This window comes from Mirounga angustirostris, unplaced genomic scaffold (assembly GCF_029215605.1).
Source record: "Mirounga angustirostris isolate CCGP_5_RB_7025 unplaced genomic scaffold, mMirAng1.0.hap1 SCAF_7, whole genome shotgun sequence".
Lineage (NCBI taxonomy): Eukaryota > Metazoa > Chordata > Mammalia > Carnivora > Phocidae > Mirounga > Mirounga angustirostris.
Genome location: NW_026991715.1, coordinates 128,598,258 through 128,616,878, shown reverse-complemented (window position 1 = coordinate 128,616,878; position 18,621 = coordinate 128,598,258). Strand labels below are relative to the sequence as shown.

At 39.6% G+C, this 18,621-nt stretch overlaps 1 long non-coding RNA gene across 1 annotated transcript in view; it reads right to left on the bottom strand.

The window, feature by feature from the left end:
* Positions 1 to 18,621, bottom strand: part of LOC123833985 (uncharacterized) — a 320,764-nt gene that overhangs the window by 15,922 nt on the left and 286,221 nt on the right. Inside the window, exons 6-8 of the long non-coding RNA XR_010413335.1 lie at positions 14,153 to 14,265; positions 12,079 to 12,167; positions 9,540 to 9,656 (exon numbers count right to left, since the gene is read on the bottom strand). This is a non-coding gene — a long non-coding RNA (uncharacterized LOC123833985). The remainder of the gene's footprint in view (positions 1 to 9,539; positions 9,657 to 12,078; positions 12,168 to 14,152; positions 14,266 to 18,621) is intronic.

The following is an 18,621-nucleotide window of genomic DNA, read 5'->3' as shown; positions in this document are numbered from 1 at the left end:
TCAATGTAAATGAAAATAAGATTAGGCTAACTTTTTTATATTAAATGAACAAAACTGTTTACCAACACACTGTACCCCCCAGTGCCTAAACGGATATATTCACCTTTTTCTGCTGGGGTTTGCTGGTGGCACTGGAAGTTAACACACCCTCAGCAAAGTAATCTGTCAGTGTCCATCCACAGCCACAACAATGTCTACACTTTTGTCTCAGTAATCCTGCATCTGAGCAACTAGCTTAAGAAAACGGTGCAGGGAAAAGCTGGTGACACACATGTAAATGCATGTGTGTGTTTATGTATCCTCTGTTTATCTAAATCTGTATGTTTGAGGAAACTCTTACAATTTTTACCTTCATATCCGTATTTCCTGTATTAGGAGAAAACAGGGCTGGCTTCCCGAGTGGGCAAGCAGTACGGTTGCATAGGGTCCCATAGCTCAGAAAGCATTTCATGCTTGGGGTTTAGCGTTCTGTGGCTGTCATTTTGAAATTCTAGATAATTTTATCTTTAAATTGTGTTTTTGTAAGTGAACTCTGAAGGGACAATGAAGCAGGCACAGGCCTTGATTTACCTGTGCTCCTCTCCCCCTCTACCTCTGTTGGATGGGTTCTCTGCCTCCCACTCCCTAAAAGTGCTCAGTTATTGCTGCTGTCTTCTACCCCCGGTGGGGGCATGGGCGTGGGTGGAAAGAGGGTTGGGGTCAAGCATATGCACCCTAAACTGTGGGGCAAGGACCCAGACACCTGTGAGTTCACCTGGAAGTTTCCTGTTGTACTCAAAGGAGTGCAACACTAAATAGCAAATAAAAAAAACCCTTACCTTGACTGGCTGAAAGAAAGACCACAAAAGAAAGGAAAAACTTTTTTTCTTGCTTTTGTGGACAAGGATCTTACATTTGCATTTTGCACAGCGCCGCATAAGTTATGTGGCTGGCTCTGGGAGAAAAATGCTAGTAGGTGAAATTTTAGAGGGCTTGGGGTTGAAGTATAGCCCTAGCAAGAGTTATTCTGGATAAAATGGGACAAAGGCAAACTCTTCCCCTTAGCCTCAGACCCAGGCTGCAGGAATGAAGCCAGGAGGGGAGAGAATGCAGACAGCCCTTGTCATTCCCGTGGGCAGAGCTTACGGCTTTTCCCACACTAGTAAGAAAGCGTCTTCAACTCTTGGCCCTGAGAATTATTGCCTTTCTGGGCTGTGTGTGTGTGTGTGTGTGTGTGTGTGTGTGTGTGTGTAGGAGGGAGGTGTGGAAGGCAGTGCTTCCTGGGTTACTTTCTGTAATATTTCTTGTGACTTTCCTTTTGTTTCCTTTTACCCTCCATTTAAAGAAATCATCCCATTATTTGAGATGAGATTTGTCCCAGAGCTTTAGTTCTTGTGTGTGAAGATTATTTTTTCAAAGTAAGAAAAAAGAACTAAGGTAGATTCAGCACTCCAGGCAGACTCATCAATCTTGTCTGTAATTGGGTCTGCCATTGGTGAGTAGCCACTTGGGAGGAAATTGCTCACCCATGTGGAGTGAATGAACTCTTTCAGGGCGCTGGGCGTCCACAGAGGGCCGTGCCATGGCCTCCTGCCAGACAGTATCCTCCCGGTGCCTGGCTCAGCTGCAGACTCAGGTTCAGACCAGGGAGCAGTTTGTTCCTCTGGTCCTGCAGATAAGAATCTGTTTGCTCTCCCTTTTCCTGGTTCAGCAGGGCTGAGGTCCCTTTAGAGAGGCATTGACATTTAAATGCATGATGGCTTTTGGTGATGGGAATAGGGATATGGACTCACCAAAAGCTTTGAGTACCTTTGTTTGAAGGAGGGAAGAGCAAGCAATAGTAGTGTTGTGACGTCAAGGTGAAAGCTGATGAGGTCATTCCTGCTTCCAGTCCATTAATCTCTGGACCATTTGAAGCCAACTGTTTCTAAAGAAATGCCAGCTCCACTGGCAGTTTCTCCATAATTGTTCTAAAGAGCTGGCATTACTTTTTCTTTCCTCTAACGTATTCCAAATAATGCCTTGTTGCAGGAGAGCTCAAGTAAAATAGTTACCCATCCGAATCCACAATGTGAGATCACCTCTTTTATCCATCAGAGGCATTGGAGATAAATTGATAAGGAAGTGGAATTCCTGTGTTTATGCTTTCAGACGATTAACTGAAAGAACATTTAGCTGCTGCTCCTTCCTGTTTTGAAAGAACCCTCTGCTTGGGAGGCCAGTGACTGAACTCATATCTTCAATATTTTGCATAAAATCCTTCAAAAAGAAGGCCTCTCTTTCTCTTGAATGAATTTCATGGCACAAAAGCCCATATGCTTCTTAGCTATTATTTGGAATGGCATGGTACCTTGGAGAAGAGGGTCAAAAATCTCCCAGTGACCTTTATGTTTTAGGGACTATACTAGAGCTATAACAGAATAAAGAATTAATGGCTTTGTGTAAAGCACACTTAGACTTTCTAAGCCCATCTATTAGAAAAAACAGAGAATAAGGCTCTTCCAGAAAAACCAAGTTAAATGAGAGATATTTATATTTGGGACATACTGAAGAGTCTAAGAAGGCAAAATCACTGAGATGAGCCCATAATTTAGTTGAGGACAAGACTGTTGAAAAATATTCCAAAAGCACTTTGTTCTAAATCTCTTATCAATAATCAGCTTGGATTATGGTTTTGTGTTGACTTCTTGATCTCTTCCACTTGCCTAAGTCTTCCAAGCTGAGTATCTGGAACAAATACAATGCTTAAAGGCTTAACGAATTAAAGAATGAATGAAAAGACTCATTTCTATATGCTATGAGGTATAGAATAGGTAGGAGCAGTCAGGGTGTGGTAATACCCAGAGCAAAACACTTGATGCGTTTTTAAGGCCTTTGCCTCAAATAAGCCAAGATGAAAACTATCAAGGGAAAACATGCTCCGTGAAGGGAAGACTGTATTGGCAACACCCACAGTGTCTTAAGCAACATTAAACACTTAACAGCTCTTGATAGATGAGCTAGGAATTTGGAGCATATATGCCTCTGGGAAATCAGCCAAAAACACTGCATGGCTATATATTTTAAATCTATAGTAACAGCTCAGACAAATTGAGGTTGTTCTCAACTCTGACCCTCACAGGGTTCCTCCCTGATGAAAGCTGCTTTCCTTTCCCCCTGGTGTTCTCAATTTACTTCTTAGAAGAGAGCAAAATGTTCTGCATGGAATTTTATCTTTAAATTTCTCTGGCCAGTGAGGAGAGCCCAAGGACATGTCTCAGGAAAATGGAAGGACCCAGGTGTGCGGTCTCCTCTTTACAGCGTGATATATTTAACACTTTAATAGTCTAAGTTGAACACACTGAATTTGGAGCCTTTTTCTAACTTGGGAAAAAAATCATGTTTTAAGGGGCGCCTGGGTGGCTCAGTTGTTAAGCATCTGCCTTTGGCTCAGGTCATGATCCCAGGATCCCTGCTTCTCTCTCTCCCACTCCCCCTGCTTGTGTTCCCTCTTTCACTGTCTGTCAAATAAATAAATAAAATCTTAAAAAAAGAAAAGTCTCTTATAAAAAGAAAAATCATGTTTTGACAAATTCCATACAGTTCAACTGAAATCAAGCCTGTTAGCCAGAATCAAACTGGCAACTGTCCTTAGTATTTCTAAACTGTTGTCTAAATAGACTCATGAGATGACATGGTTGTCCAGAGTAATGTTCTTCCACAGGCCAACCTGACATGACAGGAACGTTTATCAAGGAATGAAATTCATGTCAGGCATGAACATGGTCAGCTGTCTCCTTCATTGCTGTGATTGAATTTGTCATAACGCAGGACTGTGCTTGCATACCTGGTTTACCCAGAGATCTTTTTGTGTTTGACAGTTGCTACTCTAGGAGCCTAACATCCTGCTTCTTCAGAGAAAGCTTAAATTATCTTTCTCCAGTTTTGCATCATAGAGAGAAGAGTATAACTTGTTGGGCGTGGCTAGTGTGGTGGAAGAGCAAAAGCATGAGAATCAGGAATCCTTTCCTTCTGGGCATCTTAGGTGGGACTGATTGACAACCCTGACACTGAACAGAATGGAATAGTGGTTTCTTTAGATCAATCAATTCTTCTGAGCTTCCACTAGCCTGTATTTGTGCCTTATCCTGAATCCACTCCCTAGGGTTGAAATTAGATCTGCTTCTGGTGATGGGATATTTAGTGAACAGCCCCCTGTTGAGCAGATACCTTCTCAATGAGGACATCCTTCATGGTAGAGAAGAAGGAGCTAAGCAGAGGGGAAGGGTTGCATGTGAACATAGCATAAACATGGACCAGGCTGACGAGAACTTGAAACCCACCTTAACCAGGGCCTTCTTGGCCACTGTAAACCTCTGAAAGAAGGAAAAGTTCTGGGGGCGAGGAGGGTTTTCTCTCCCTTCACAGGGATTTCCCCTTGGTCTCTAGTCTAAAGCCCCAGTCCCTTGACACAGCCTTCAAAATCTTTCTAATATGGTCTTGCTTACTTTCCCAGCTTAATTTCTTGCCTTTCTAGTCTCAAACTTTATGAACTGACAACCCTTCTTCTATATGTGCCATGCCACATTCAGGCTCTGCCCTTGCATGCTGCATCTCCTTTGTCTGGCTAATTTCTTCTTTAGCCTTTAGGATTCAAGTTAAGAATCATCTTGTTCAAGAAGTTTCTTCAAGACTCACAAGACTGGATTAAGTTCCTTTTTTGGGCTTCCATAATACTCTGTGCATATCTCTATGGCTGACCTAATGACATTTTTGTCTAATTATTTGTCTCTTCTCCTTTCCCTAGCATGAGAGGTACTGATCCCTCTCTGGAATGAAGAACATATTCTCTCAGATGCTGGAAATGCCAGTGGAGACAGTCCTCAAATGTCAGCTTCCTGTGGGGATTGCCTTTGTTGAAAAGAGCCATCTAAGCCAAGTTAGGTCCCTTTTCTGGGGTGCTTAGCATCCAGTGACTAACCAACATGGAGGTTAAAGGCTCGGCCCTTACACCTAGGGAGGTTCAAGTCTGAAGCTCACGAGAACTTCCGAAATCTCTGCAGGGTCAGCTGTGGCTTCCATTGATACTGCATCACAGCTCAACTTCTTGTTCCTAATCCGTTTCCTTTTTGCCTTTCCATGGGTGCTGATTCCAAGAACTCCCTCATCAATTTTCTGCATGTTGTTCTTCACCTCAAAATCAGCTTCCAGTGATCTCAATGTGTGACACCTACCTTCATTTGATCTGAGAAAGTTGAGGACAGAGATGTGTTATTCATCTTTGGATTTCTAGCACACGGCAAGGTGTCTGGCACAGAGTGCGCTTTCAACAAATGCTGGTGGGCAGTTTGAATAAATGAAATTCAAAGTGAGAGAGGCATTTGGTATTGTTAAAAAAAATGAAGTGGTCAATCAGGTTTCCTCTAGAAGGCATATAGCTTCATCATACTGATAGCCTTGACAATTAAATAGGGGCCTGGATTTGAAGTTAACATACCTGGGTACAAATCTTTTTCTTCTCCTTACTTATTAAGCCTGCGCATTGTTGGGTTCTAACACCAAAATGGGGGCACACTCAAAGCAGGTGATTTGAGAAGAATTTAATAAAGGAACTACTTACAAAGCAAAGGCTAAGTTCAAGGAAAACAACCAACAGTGCAGTATTGGCAGCCATTAACATGTTACTATCTCTAAGCCTGAAGGGATAGGGAGAAGGGGGCTGAGTCTAGAACCCAGAGAGGCCACCCACTGGAAGGGAACTGTGGTTTGCCTAGAGGGATATGGCTTATTCACTGAGGCCTGCTAAGAAGGGAGTTGGGGAAATAAAGGCTCAGGGCTTATTCTCCATTGCCCTCTCCTCTCCCACCAGTGTCTCTCCTTGGCCAAACACAGTGAGAAGCCAGAAGCCCAGGGGGTCCTTGCTGCAGGCCAGTGGCTTTCCAGGCACAGAAGACAGAGAAGGGGGAGAGTGTGGAGAAGGGAAGAGAATGGGTCTGGAGTGAAAAAAGAAGATAACCAGCACAGGGACCACACAGCCAAGAGTTTAACTGATTTGCATCTTCTTTGGGAAAGGGAGCTCCACCTAGTCCACAGGATGGGTAAGATACATAACCATGTTTTGTTAACTGCAAACTGAAATACCCATATTACATATGGTCTAACTGAAAATATTCACTTAAGGTTTCCAAGAGTAGGTCTTCATACAACCCAAATCTAGGAAGAGTTGTAGCAGACAGTGCTACTGATTCAGTAGCAGGAAATGACTCCCATGCCTGCTGGCTATACTGCATTTTGATTCATGGGGACTGGAGTTTGGAAAGGCCAACTTTCTGAATCATGACCTTGTGCCCTGAAATTTTAGTTCTTCTTCAGTTCATACATAAGCATGTAGCATGTTTTCTTCTGTGAGCCATTCAGAATTATGAGCAACTAAATGCTACAGTTCAGCATTATTTGGGAGAATGGTGTCACTTGATTTATTTGCTCAATAGTCATTAAAAAAAATCTATATCATAGTTTCTCTAACTCCTGCCATAGCTTTTATCTTCCATCCAGTGGAAAATGGCAGGATTTCAAATCTTCTAGAGTAAAGAAAATGTGTTCAGACTCAATATCATTTGTGGGAAATGAATTTACAATAGTTGAATTTAGTTTTTAAAAACTAACAATTCTTTCATTTGATTTATATTTTATTACTTTAAAATTCCATTTTATTATTTTGTTTGTGCATATGTGTATGGCTATTAGACCTAAAAGGCCAGAGAATTTGAATTTCCTGTGTCCCTTAGCAAAGGGCATTGCAGAATGTGTGCTTGCAAAGCAGTTTCAGTTTCATCATTTAATCTCCTTCCCTCTCTCTCCATCTCTTTCACCTCCTCTATCTTTCTTCCTGCTCTCCTTTCTTCCACACATTCGTGCATGTATTCACTTCATACATATTTACTGAAACCTGCTGTGTACCAGTCACTCTTCTAGGGAGCAGAGATATAGAAAATGAACAAACTGAGAAAAACTGCTGTTTATATTCTCGTGGGGGAGACAGACAATAAACAAGATATGTAAGTATATATAAATATATAGTATGCGAGATGTTGGATTGGGAGAAAAATCAACTAAGAAAGGGAAATAGGGGGAGTTGAACTGCAATTTTTCAGAGTGATCAAGGAAGAAAACTGTGCAGATTATGAGTATCTGACACGCTGAAAAAAAAGCGCAGATTCCAGAGTGATCAAGGAATGTTCATATTTAACAACACAGGTTGCTCTAAACCAACATAAAATGAAGTTATATCATGTATTACCAACACAAAATTTTGGTTCTAAATCCTTTAACGTAAAGACTGGATAACTCAGTGAGATTCTCCAAGTCCCACATTTTTTGCCTGCAAAGTAACAGATGGAGTGGGGCAGAGAAAGTAGAAATGCTCTAACTATAGTGAAATGATTTGGTGTAATATATAAACATAAAACTCAAAATCATTCTTGACTCCTCTAATTCCTTCAGTCTGTCAGTAAATTTTCTTGGCTCTGCTGCCAACATATGTCCAGAATCAGACCACAGCTCTCACCTCCCTTGGTACCACCCTGGTCTGAACCGCCATCGTATCTTGTTCTGTTTATTGCAATAAACACTTCTCGGCCTCCCAGCTCCTAACCCTACACACATCAGCTAGAGTGAGCTTTTAAAAAGTCAGGTCTTGTCATTCTTTTATTCAAACCCTGCACTGGCTCCCAATTCATATAGAGTTAACTGCTGAAGTCCTTACAATGGCTTTCAAAGCCTGCTTTGACCTTTCCTACAGCTCCTGCTCTCACTCACTCCCCTCTGGCCACACTGGCATCTTCATTTCTTCTTGAATGTCAAGAATTTTCTGCCTTTAGGCCTTTGCTTTATCTTCCTCTATCTGGAATGCTTTCCCTAACTTATCCATTTCACTAACTCCCTCAAATCTTTATTTCTCTTCTCAGTGAGGCCTATATGGACTACCCTCATGAAACTTCTCAACCTCTCCCCCTCACCATTTGCACCCCTGACCCCCATCTCCTGCTCTACTTTCTTGTTTCAATAGTACTCATCACTTTTACACATTTGATAACATTTACTAAAACAATTGACTTATTATGTTTATGTGTATCTCCCCCTCGCTTGCTAGAAATAACTCTATGAGGGCAGCCCATGTGCCAGGAACAATGCTTGGTCCAGAGCAGGCACTCAATAAGTGTTTAGAAATAATTAATGCTCTCTCAAGTACATGCGGGTGTTTGTGCATGCACGTGTGCGTGCGTGCACACACACACACACCACATAGACCCCATATAAACTTTTCCTATGATCTCATCTTCTCTCACACTGTCCTTGGTCCAAAACACTTTCCCACATACATTTTGGTCATATGTCCTACTATTATGGACTGAATGCTTGTGTTCTCCTGCCAGATTCATATGCTGAAGCCCTAACATGTAATGTGGCTATATTTGGAGATGGGGCCTTGAAGGAATTAATTAAGGTAATTACTAGTAATTACTTTTTTTTTTTTTTTTTTTTTAGAGAAAGTTGGGGAAAGGCAGAGGTAGAGGAAGAGAGAGAGAATCCCAAGCGGGCTCCACATTGGGTGGGGAGATCTCACAACCCTCAGATCATGACCTAAAAAGAAATCAAGAGCCTGACACTTAACCGACTGAGACATCCAGGTGCCCCACTGGTAATTAATAGTTAAATGAGGTCCTAAAGGTGGGACCCTGATCCCACAGGATTAGTCCTTTTTAAGACAACAGAGAACTCGCTCTCTTTCTCTATTCTTGCTCATGCACTGAGGAAAGGCATGTGAGCACACACTGAGAAGGCAGCCTTGGGTAAGTCAGGAAGAGAGTTCTCATCAGGAACTAAACTGGTCAGCACCTTGATCTTAGACTTCCAGCTTTCAGATCTGTGAGAAATAAACTCTTATTATTTAAGCCACCCAGTAGTTGGCGTTTTGTTATGGCAGTACTAGCCGACTAACACCTATCCACATGTTTAGACTCACCTTAAAGCTCTCCTCCTCCATTACGTCATTGCCAAATATATTAGTCCGTAGGGACATCTATTTACTGACTTTTGATAGCATTTTGAAGTAAATGACAAATTTTAGAGTTTGATTATAGTTTGCATTGACTTTTTCTCTGTTTTACATATGTGTATCCAGTCTCCGCACAAAAGTATAAGCTGCTTTATGAGGGCAGAGGCTGAAGCAAATATAAGTCCATGGTGCCAAGTTCCCTTTGAGGAAAGCAACTGTGTTGTATTCACAGAGAAGATTATAGGATTATTTTATTGCCCAAGGTCACATAAATGGTCCTGAAACAGAACTGGATAGAGTTCTCATAAATCTTAGACCAGGATTCCACTTTTGAACAAGGATCATTTTTGAAAGATGTTGAACTTATAAGAAAATGTTTTATAAAAATATATTTATGACAAAATATAGGGACACCAAAGCATATCTTCCTGACACCAAACTATGGAATAAGAGGCAGGTGTCATAAATGAAATCCTGGATCTTATCTCATCTCTCAATTATCTACAACATTGTGTACACCCACCTTCATGCTGTGCAGGCAAGCTCATCAGTGACGCACTGGGGCTGAAATAATGAGGAAGAGCAGGAAACTAGAGGAAGGAACACGGACTCTGCGTTGATTGATCAAGCAGGCAGGCAGCTGAAAGGGATAAGAGAATAAACACATTTAGATAATTACTTGTGGAAAAAAAATAAGCAACAACCCTTTGGTGTATAAGATTATGGGAAAAGGGAAGCTCCTGTCCTGACTTAAACAGGAGCTTGCACAGACTTTGACTGGAGACATTATACATATACTTTTCCATAGTATACATTTCTACAAACTAAACAAACTATTACCAACTAAAATGGGGTTTTAAAAATTCCTTTTTCTAAGTTACCATAGCATGTTTGGTGGTTGGGTTCCCAGGTCAGCCTGCAAAGGTCTCTGACTTGAAATATTGCAATTTTGGGGTAAAAACTACACCAAACTGAAAATGATATAATTTACTGCTGATGGTTAAGTTAAAAATATTTCATCCGAGAAGGAGGAGAAAGTGGATGCGCATTCTTGTAGAAATTCTGGAGGAATTTTGGGTATCTCCCTATCTTTGAATAGGGCTGCTGTTTACTATGTTTATTTTTACTTGTAAAGTCACAAATTTCCTTTTTTTTTTTTTTTAAGATTTTATTTACTTATTTGACAGAGAGCGAGACGGTGAGAGAGGGAACACAAGCAGGGGGAGTGGGAGAGGGAGAAGCAGGCTTCCCCGCGGAGCAGGGAGCCTGATGTGGGGCTCGATCCCAGGACCCTGGGATCATGACCTGAGCTGAAGGCAGACGCTTAACGACTGAGCCACCCAGGCGCCCCACAAATTTACTTTTCTTTAATAGGTACTTGCCTAGTACTACTTTTTCACATATAGAACAAGTCACATAGGAATGAATGAAAAAAATAAGGCAGGAATTTTTATCAGGAAACTAAGCAAGAAGAAGCAAAGAAAAAGGGGTTAGAGAAAGTGTGACTGAATGTTCAAAAGAGAGCATACTTGATGAGTGGGCTGGAGGTGTGTAAAAGAAAGGCAGAGGCTGAGTGTGTGGATAATCCAATGCAAGTTGATGGAAAGAGTGATGTTTTGGAGTCCACCTTGACTAGGACTTGCATTCGGGACAAACTGTAATTCTGGACAAATTACTCCCTTAACATCTCTGCCTTAATTTCCTTCCTCATCTGTAAAATGAGGAAAGTCTTCACTTCAAAACATTGGTGTGAGGCTTAAAGGAGGGAATGTAGCTAAAACTGAGAGTAGAGGAATCCAAAAATGAGAGTCATCAGTAAGAGCACTGCTGTAGGCCAGCAGGGTGGGAGTGTGTACATAGTTAATAGGGGCAGAGCACTGGCTGGTTATGGTCTGAAATGCACTGGAGCATGAAGGTGGGATGGGAGAGGGCCTGGTAGGAGCACTAAGGGAAGAGCAGAGTGTGCATGTTGGGACTATTCTGTATGCCGACAGTGGAGGGAATAAATGCATAATGGAATGTATTATACTGTGCTCTGTTCTGCAGTGGAGTTCAGCATAGCCTCAATTCTTCTTTTTCATTGAGAAAGTAGCACAATATCTCTGGAGTCTTTATCTGCAACCACGATTGGTTTGCTCGTGAATGTTAAAAAGAAATTAGGGTTACAGCCCCAGGGCACCATTTCTGAGTAGCTTTGTGTGGCAGGGGAACAATAGGAGCATTGCTCTGTAAAGCACTGTATCTATTTATTATCTCCCCAGGGGAATGTTAGAAGGCAAGCAAGTCACAGTGAGGTTGCAGTAAACAGTAAGGACCTTTTCACGTCTTCCCTAGGAAGGAATGACTTCACTCTTTGCTTTGTGTCCATCTTGGCCAATCCACAGCCTTGCTTTCCCAGGATGCCTTTTTCATTTCTCTTTTCTTTTATCACAGGGATTTTCAGCTGGGCTTTGGTGGGGGTGGTGAGGGGAGAGGATATCAAAAATAACAGAGAAGCTTTTTCAAAATGCACATGCCAGCAACCTGTCCGGGTGGCCTTCAGTACCTGGTGCCCCCTTGAGAGAAAAAGAGGATCACATCCAGACCCAACTCACAGCTCGCAGTCAAATTTCTCTATCACATGGCTCTTTTCTTATACCTGGACCTGTGCAAACTTCTTTGTAGTCCTCTTCATCTCATCTTGTCTAAATTCCCTAATAATCTCAGAGAGCCATGTTGCATTCCAGGAAGGATGGGCTTATTGGTTAGCTACTTAGATTTTCTAGAAGTAATTGTAAGATTTTATTTATTTACTTATTTGAGAGAGAGAGGGAGAGAGCACACGCACGCGAGCAGGGTGAGGGGCAGAGGGGGAGGAAGAGGGAGAGGGAAAGAATCTTAAGCAGACTCCGCACTGAGCAGGGAGGCTGACATGGGGCTTGATTTCAGGACCCCGAGATCATGACCTGAGCTGAAACCAAGAGTTGGACGCTTAACCGAACAAGCCACCCAGGCACCCCTAGAAGTAATTGTAAGTAACTTTGCAACTGTTTTAAAACTTCACTGAAAAACTGCAGACTCACTGTATGACAATAGTCAATCTTCCAATTTTCTCCAGAAGTCAAGAATGGAGAATCGGCTTGAGACTTGGTGGTGTGATCAGCACTCTTCCCTGGGAAGGGAAAAAAGAAGTCAAAGGATGAGAGACCTGAAGGGACTTTCCAAGCCTCAGGAAACTGCTTAGGGGCCTAGAATCATGACAGTCTTCCTTATGGATGTCCCACAGTTCAAGGCATGGCCTAGATGTATTGTTTCCAGGCAAAGAAAACTCCACTGGGGTATTGAATCAGAATATTCTAAGAATCTTTTAAATCAACAGCTCTGCTGCTTGCCCTTGAGGAATGTGCCCTCCCTGGGGATGCCTGGAGAATACAGAATGTACACCAACAGTGGGGCCTTACCTCATCCTCCTCCAGTCTCTGTGGGCTCTTTTTCTGCAACATGATAGCTGGCTCTCCCTGCCCTCTGTGTCTGCACTCTGGGCAAAGCTGTGAAGTGCACTAGACTTGCATTGCAGTTCATCCATTTCATACTCAATAACATTTTATACCCTCATGCTGCCCCCTGGCTGTTCAAAACTTATTTGGGGAGATGCAGTATATATTAAAATTTGCAGTGGTGGGATGGCTTAGCCCAGTGATGGGTATTAAGGAGGGCGTGTACTGCATGGAGAACTGGATGTTATATGAAAACAATGAATCATGGAACATTACATCAAAAACTAATGCTGTAATGTATGGGGACTAACATAACATAATAAAATAAAATAAAATTAAAAAAAATAGGGCGCCTGGGTGGCTCAGTTGGTTAAGCGACTGCCTTCGGCTCAGGTCATGATCCTGGAGTCCCAGGATCGAGTCCCACATCAGGTTCCCTGCTCAGCAGGGAGTCTGCTTCTCCCTCTGACCCTCCTCCCTCTCATGCTCTCTGTTTCTCATTCTCTCTCTCGCAAATAAATAAAATCTTAAAAAATTTTTTTTAAATTAAAAAAAAATAAAATTTGCAAACTAATAGTTTGTTTATAGATGTTTTATCTCAAGAGTCTTTTAAATTTTTATTTAGAAATAGTTCCCAACATTTGAGTCAAGAAACAAAATCCCAGATTCTTAGCCTTTCATGATAAAATTTGAAAGTTCTAGCCTCAATAGACTGCATTTCCTCATGTCATAAAGTTATCCTCTTTAGATGGAGTTTGGGCTCTTGAGTTTGCTACAGTCCTCAGCCCTCCCTCTTAATTTAAATGGACATGTTTCACTCAATTTTCAAAAAAAATACATAGGCTCATAAATATTGCGGTTTGCTACTTCCCAGTGTAGGAATATGGATAAGCAACATAGGCATTCATCAGATTTGAACCCCAGCCTGCATGACAGAGGGCACATTACTTAACTCCAGACATCTTTTTATCATCTGTGAAATGGGGATAATAATACTTCTTTCATAAGTTGTCAAAGGGATTATATAAAATATTTGTATACAGCACCTGGAATGATGCCTACTCATAGAAAACTCCCAATTAAGGGCAACTATTTGGGGGAATTCTCGAAAAGTATTTCATGTGTTACACTTTTCCTAACCCTTTCATTTCTCCTCTCTCTATGCTTGTTTCCAACTCATAAAAACAAACATTTTTGCCACTCATTCAACAAATATGGAATTAAATGTCAACTAAGTGCCAGTCAATGTATTAGCTACTGGAAAAAGTAGGTGCAAGGAGATATATTTTCTTTTTTTTTTAATTTTATTTATTTATTTGAGAGAGAGACAGATTGAGAAAATGAGTGGGAGGAGGGGCAGAGGGAGAAGCAGACTCCTGTGATTTATTTCTAACAGAGTATGACAAAAATGAATGGATGTCATTCCCATAATTATATTACATTCTATATGACTCTGTCTTACTAGCAGACTCTCTCTAGACCTTCTTGCTGCTGACCTAATGAAATGAGTGACCATGTTGGAAAAGCCCACTTGGCAAGGACTTGTGGATTGCCTATAGGAACCAGAAGCAGCCTCTATGAATGGAGGGCCCTTTACCTGACACCCAACAAGAAGCTAAGCCCCCAGTTCTATAGCCATAAGGAAATGAATTCTGCCAACCTGAGTGAGATTAGAAGCAGATACTTCTCCAGGTAAGCCTCCAGATGAGAATGCATCCTGGCTGACTGATACCTTGGTTACAGTCTTGGGAGACCTTTGATAGTAACCTCCATCTAGGAAAACCCAAGATAATTAATGACCAGACAGAACTAATATGGGAATATAGTGAGTTAGCCAGAAAGCAAGTTAAACATATAAAAAAACAATATGTACCATCAACAATCAACTAGAAAATAATAGAAAAATCTCATTTGTTAGAGCAACAACTCTAAACTGCTAAGGAGTAAGTCTAAAAATAAGTGTGCAAGACTTTATGGAAACTTTATTGAAGAACATGAAAGGAGAACTGAAATAAAAAGCTAATACATCATGTTTGTGTATGGAATAATTTAATCCTTAAAGGTTTCAATTTTTCTCAGATTAATCAATAAAATCAATGGGATCCCAATCAAAATCCCCTCAAAAATTTTTATGCCACTTGAAAAACTGATTCTAAAAATTACGAAACTTTTCTCTACTGCTTATGAAAATATATTATAAAGACTTAATAAAACTGTGTGATATTGGTACAAAAAGGGACACATATATCAGTGGAATATTTAGGAAATTCAGAAATAATTAAAAAACATCTGCAGGATGTGGAGAAAAGGGAACCCTTGTGTACTGTTGCTGGAAATGTAAATTGGTGCAACCACTTTGATCTCATAATTCCACTATTGGGTATTTACCCAAAGAAAGTGAAAACATTAATTTGAAAAGATATGCACCCCTATGTTTATTGCAACATTATTTACAATAGCCAAGATATGGAAGCAACCTAAGTGTCCATCAATAGATGAATGGATAAAGAAGATATGGTGTGTGTGTGTGTATATATATGTATACATTCATATTCATTCACACATACACATTTATATACATATACAATGGAATACTACTCAGCCATAAAAAGAATGAGATCTTGCCATTTATGACAACATGGATGGACCTAGAGGATGTTATGTTAAGTGAAATAAGACAGAGAAAGACAAATACCACATGATTTTGCTTTTATGTGGAATCTAAAAAACAAAACAAATGAACAAACAAACAAAAATAGAAACAGACTCATAAATACAGAGAACAAACTGGTGGTTGCCAGAGGGGAGGTAGCTGAGGGGGGTGCATGGGCAAAGTAGGTAAAAGGGATTAAGAGGTATAAACTTCCAGTTAGATGAAAAGTACAGCATAGGGAATATAGTTAATAATACTGTAATAATGTATGATGACAGATGGTGACTACACTTATTGTGGTGAGCATGGCAATGTATAGAATAGTCAAATTACTATGTTGTACACCTAGAACTAATATAACATTGTATATAAACTATACTTTAATTTTTAAATTTTTAAACAAGTTTTTAAGATTTTTATTTATTTGAGAGAGACAGAGATAGAGACAAAGAGAGAGCACACAAAGGGAGAGTGAGAAGGAGAAGCAGACTCCTCACTGAGCAGTGATCCCTCCGGGGGCTAGATCCCAGGACCCTGTGATCATGACCTGAGCCAAAGGCAGACACTTAACTAACGGAGCCACCCAGTCACCCCTATACTTTAATTTTTAAAAATCTGTAAGAATTTATAATATAATCAACATGGCATTTCAAAGTGGTAAAGAAAGGAAAAGCTAGTTATTAGCTGAGTTTTGGAGACCAGGCTATCCATTTGGAAAAAAGAAATTTGATCCCCAACTATATCATTCACAAAAATAAATCCCAGATCCATTAAAGATATAAATATGAAAAAAAACCCACCTAAAACCATAAGCAGAAAATACAAGAGAATATATTTTTTCTAGGTGTAGAAATGATTTTCTGAAACAAGACACAAAATAAACTAAGTACAAGGAAAATAATCCACTTGACTAAATAAAAATGAAAATTTTCATATATCAAAAACTATTATTGGCAAAGTCAAAAGGCCAAAGAAAGATTGGGAGAAAATATCCAGAATATATAGAGAACTCCTAAAACTCAACAACAAAAAATCAAAGAACTCAATTAAAAAATGGGCAATGGGACTTGAATAAACATTTCTCAAAAAAACAAAACAAAACAAAACAAAACATCCAATAAAAAACAAACACAAAACCAAAAAAACAACAAAAAAACCAAAACCCAAAACCCCACAAAACACTCCACTCCTGCATCCCTAAGAAGACATCACTTAACATACGAGTCTTACTAACTTCATGGGGAAAAGACAATACCAAGAGCTTGTATTGTCACCTTAACCACCTTACTAGCAGTGTGTGGCTTTAAGAATTTTAGAGATTTTCAGCCTTAGTCTACAAATTGACATTTCAGATTTACCAAGATAAAAATCCACCTGTGTCTGCTGAATGTGTGTGGGCTCAATGTGGCTTTAGATTCTGTCCCTGGGGCGTAACATTGCCAGCCATGACAGAGTGGGGGAAGCCCTGTGAATTCAGTGAGTAGCTGGCCTGGGTCATAATGTTTCTCCAAAAAAGATAAATGAATGGCAAATAAGCACATGAAAAGAGATTCAACATCACTAATCATCAGAGAAATGCAAATCAAAACTACAATTAGATACCACATCACATCCATTAGGATGACTATTATCTAAAAAACAAAACAATGAGGGTGATGAGAAAGTGAATAAATTTGAACTTTACCTTGTGCACTGTTGTTGGAAATGTAAAATGGCACAGCTACTATGAAAAATAGTATGATGGTTCCTCAAAAAATTAAAAACAGAATTATATATGATCCAGTAATTCCACTTCTGGGTGTACTAAAAGTAGGGTCTCAAAGAGATATCTGTATACCCATGTTCAAAATAGTATTTTTCACAACAGCTAAAATATGGAAGCAATCCAAGTGCCCATCTGTGGATGAATGGATAAGCAAAATGTGGCACATACATACAATGGAATATAATTCAGCCTTAAAAAACAATAAAATTTTGACACGTTGCAACATGGATGAACCTCAAGGATATTATGCTAAAGGAAATAAACCAGTCAAAAAAGTGAAAGTCTATTATTTTGTTATTCCACTTATATGAGGTACTTAGTGTAGTCAAAACCATAAAGACCAAATGTATAATGATGATTACTAGGAGCTAGGAGGAGGGGAAAATGGGACTGATTGTTAAATAGGCATACAGTTTTAGTTTTAGAAGATGAAAAGAGTCATGGGGATGGATGGTGGTGATAGTTGCTCAACAAAATGAATACATTTACTACCACTGAACCATACACATAAAAGTGATTAAAATGGTAAATTTTATGTTATCTGTTTTTTTTTACCACAATAAAAAAAAAAAAGGAAATTCATTATAGGCAAAGTCAAAAGGCAAGAGAAAAATTGGAAGAAAAAATCTGCCATACATTTAAGAGATAAAGAATTAGCTTCCAGAACATATTGAAAACATTTATAGGTCAATAAGAAAAACAAAAACAAAAAAAAAAAACAACCAGAAGAAAAATGGGCAAAGACTGTGGACAGGAAATACAGAGAAGTGCTACCAATGGTCAATAAACATATAAAAAGATACTTAGCCTCACTAGTGAAGCAACAAAAAAACTTTCCATTTATCAGATTGGTAACAATCTAAAAAGTATTTTTCATTATCACTAAATTTTTTTTTTTTTTTTTACTTTAGATGCTTCATATAAGTTAAATGATACAGTGTTTGTTTTTTGGTAACTGGCTTATTTTACTTAGTACAATGTCCTCGAGGTTCATTCATGTTCTAGCATGTGACAGGATTTCCCTCCTTTTTAAGGCTGGATAATATTCCATTGTATCCACATTTTGTTTCTCTATTTATCTATTGATGGACACTTGGGTTGCTTCCACCTCTTGGCTACTGTAAATAGTGCTGCTATGAATGAGTGTGCAACTATCTCTTTGAGACCCTGCTTTTGATTCTTTTGGTTATATACCCAGAAGTGAGATGGCCAGATCATATGGTAGTTCTATTTTTAAATTTTTGAGGAAATTCCATGCTGTTTCCATAGCAGCTACACCATTTTACATTCTGACCAATAGTGCACAGGGTTCCAATTTCTCCACATCCTAATCAAACCTTGTTATTTTCTGTTTTTTTGCTTGTTTTTTTTTTAAATAGTAACTATCCTATGGGTGTGAGTCGATATCTCATTGTGGCTTTGATTTGCACTTCTCTGATGATTAGTAATATTGAGCATCTTTTCAATCTTTTCACATGCTTATCAGTCATCTGTATAACTATAAGTGTCTATTCAAGTCCTTTGCTCAACCCCTTTTTATTTTGTTGAAATACACATAACAAAATTTACCATTTTAAAGCATATAGTTCAATGGTATAAAGTACATTCATATTGTGTGGTACCATTGCCACCTTCCATCTTCAAAACTCCTTTCATTTTGAAAATCTTAAATTCTATACCCATTAAACAATAATGCCCCATTCTTCCCTCC